The sequence below is a fragment of the Herpailurus yagouaroundi genome, unplaced genomic scaffold, assembly GCF_014898765.1.
Source record: "Herpailurus yagouaroundi ecotype Mexico unplaced genomic scaffold, PumYag 187, whole genome shotgun sequence".
NCBI classification, from domain to species: domain Eukaryota; kingdom Metazoa; phylum Chordata; class Mammalia; order Carnivora; family Felidae; genus Herpailurus; species Herpailurus yagouaroundi.
Genome location: NW_024412418.1, coordinates 19,685,027 through 19,688,514, shown reverse-complemented (window position 1 = coordinate 19,688,514; position 3,488 = coordinate 19,685,027).

Below are 3,488 nucleotides of genomic sequence, written 5' to 3'. Positions count from 1 at the left end.
GGGTCTGTGTCAGAAGCTCTTCTGTCATCTGAGCTCTGGAGAGAAGCATCTTTCAGATGGTAGGAGGCCAGCGGGCATATGGCACAGGCACACCTTTCAAGGGATGAGGCTATTTTTGTCACTCACTATAAATAGCAGAATAGGCCATAGCATGTGGTCAGTTACCTGGAATGCCAGAGTAGGATTCTGGCAAAAAGTCTCTCCCACACTCCCAAAACTAAGAATAAGCACAAGCTTGGCAGCATGTGCCCATGACCATGCCAAGTCCTCAAGGAGTATCACATGGGCAGCAGAAGGGGATGTCAGCTCTTGGGAATCTGTACAAGGAGGGAAAATAGCCTGGGTGGTGTTAGTAGGTTATGGTTACAAGGAGAAACACATGCATTTAGAAATATAGACATGGGAGAAAACACCTTAAATGTGACCATGTATAAAATTAAAAGACTAAGATGATAAAACTAACACTTAGGAATGAAGCGTGTGTCTTTCTGTAAATAATTTATCTTCCGGCAAGCCTATTTGGATAGCACCTTTACAGGATAATTTTGGACTACAGGGCTAATTGAAATTAATTGTATGCAAGTCCCTGTATCAGCCGTTCCTACCGATAGTGGCTGGCATACGGAATACTGGTTAAGAGCTAACATCTTTATTTTTATTGTCTTTAGACCTGGGTTTGAATCATGGCCCTGCTGCTGTGTCAGTGAGTCACTCGATGTCCCAGAGCCTCTGCTTTTCTCGTCTCTAAAATGGAGATAATAGGGGCGGTTGGGTGACTCAGTCAGTTGAGTGTCCGACTCTCGATCTCAGCTCAGGTCATGATCTCCCGGTTCATGAGTTCAAGCCCTCTGTCAGGCTGTGTGCTGATGGTACGGAGCGTGCTTGGGATTCTGTCTCTCCTTCTCTCTGCCCCTCCCCTGCTTGTGCTTGCTCTCTCTCTCTCTCTCTCTCTCAAATAAATAAACTTTAAAAATAAAAATAGGGGCGCCTGGGTGGCGCAGTCGGTTAAGTGTCCGACTTCAGCCAGGTCACGATCTCGCGGTCCGTGAGTTCGAGCCCCGCGTCGGGCTCTGGGCTGATGGCTCAGAGCCTGGAGCCTGTTTCCGATTCTGTGTCTCCCTCTCTCTCTGCCCCTCCCCCGTTCATGCTCTGTCTCTCTCTGTCCCAAAAATAAATAAACGTTGAAAAAAAATTTTTAAAAATAAAAATAAAAATAAAAAATAAAATAGAGATAACAACAGAGTCCTGAGGGTACTTTTATGGCAATTAAATAAGGTGATGCATATTTTCTACATCTTGGCTGATTTCTGGAACTTAAAGTTTTTTGTTGTTATTGCTGCTTTTTTAGTTTTTGAACTTTGTAAACAGTTTTGGCCTGTAGGGATGGAGACTTACATTTGTCTTTGGGCCAAATTTTTCCCTTATTTTGGGAAGACTCTTTGTGTTAGGACCCTGGTAACCAACTGGTGATCTACCAGGGGGCCTATCGATGAAGACCTCTGCATTGTTCCTTCCAGCAGCTTCACGGCAGGGAACATGAGAACCAGCCAAGCAGCAAGAAGGAAAGCACAGGTTGGATGAGATCTGGAGATTGCTACAACTTTAGGGACTTCAAGGAAGAGCCAAAGCATGCTTCGAAGGGGAGAGAGGACAGGTCCCGCAACTAAGCCGGCGTAAGTTTGAACCAATGTAATTGTCATAGTAAATCCAGTAAAACTGAACTAACATTTATTGCATTGTTATAACAGACAGGAATTTACTCAAGAGGGACAAAGTCTTGCTTGGTGTCTTTGTGGCAGTGACACAAGTGCACCTGTTGGTGGTGCTAATTCTCCTCCATGAAAACTGGTAAATCAATCTAGACTTCATCTTAAGTTTTCCTGACTTAACCACACTTCGGGGGTTGGTGCTGGTGACATGGCAGTGATTGGGTCCCTTCTCTAGCAGAGCTTCCACTTAAAGAGACACAATAATGAACATGTTGATACAAACTGTAGGTGAGCATTCAGCAGGAGAGGGACACAGCTGTATGAGATGCTATAACAAAGAAGCCTCCCCCAGGTGGAGGCAGGTGGGAGTGCAGAGCCTCTAAGGAACCGAAGGGAAGCCAGGGAGGCCAGTGAGGTCCCACCACAGGGCTAGATGGGAGAATGGCAGTGGGTGATGTGGAATAGGAAGGTTGGGCCCATCCATGTACAAACTGGATTATAGCCCAACAGAGTGAGGAAATACTGTGGAGGTTTAAAGGGGAGGCAGGGTCATGGTCACCTCTGCATTTCAAGTGTAGCCCCGTTGGGAATGGACGGGGACAGACAAGAGTTTGTGAAGAGGTACCAGTGAGGAGACGAGGAGATGATGAGAACGAGGCTAGGTGACAGTGGTGGGATGAAAACTCGTGGCTCCAGAGATATTCAGGGAGGGGCTCAAAGGACCAAAACCTGGGCCTTGCTGGCCAGTTGGCTTCCAGCCTCCCACAAAGGTCAATGTTTGATAGTAACAGCCCTACAGCAAAAGCAGGGCCTCCTTCAACTACTGTCTAATCTTTGGGGCTATTTTCCCACTTTTTAGCTGAGTATAAATTCAGGTCCAGGTGGGGCTCAGTCAGTTAAGCATCCAACTCTTGACTTCGGCTCCCTCAGGTGATGATCCTGCGGTTAATAGGATCATCTGAGCCCCATTTTGGGCTCCAATGCAGATCCTGCTTGGTATTCTCTCTCCCTCTCTCTCTGCCCCTCCTCTGATTGCATGTGCACTCTCTTTCTCAAAATAAATAAATAAACATTTTTTTAAATTTAGGTCCAGGTTTTTCAAGTACTTCAGGAAGAATATTATTCCAAACCTAAAGGAAATGACCATGCAAATAAATTCATTTGCAAAGTTTTAAGCTGTTTTGCTTCCCAAAGGGCTAAAAGGGATATTTTGAACAACAATGACCTGAAGAATACTGAGTTTTTCCTTTGGTTAGTTTCTTGTGCTTTTTTAGCACACACTGGCTTTGTTTTAAAGGATAAATGATGAGCATAGATAACAAGAAAGATCCCTTAGAACTAAGGTCAAGGAAGACATGAGACTAAGCAAATACCTAAACAAGACTTTACCCCAAGCTATGTTTATCTTGCTACTTGGTAATATGGACAAAAATAAAAATAAATGTGATATTTCTAAACCAGGTTGTCTATATCCAAATATAAGAAACTGATGTAATGAGCTGGTGATAGCTCACATTAGGGAAATGCCCAGACGTTCTGGACTCAGATCATCACCACTGCAATTTCCACAGCATATGCATTGGGTCCCCAAACTGAGCAAAACTAACGACAATCATCTGCTGTCAGAGCAGAACAATTTCTTCGCTACAGTGTTCTCGCAGGAGGTTCATTCTGGTAAATCAGTGTCAAAATGACAAGAAAATCCAACATGTCTCAAGAGGTACAACATATAACAAGCAAAAATCTCCAAATCTATGTTCAGAAACTGAACGTTAAAGG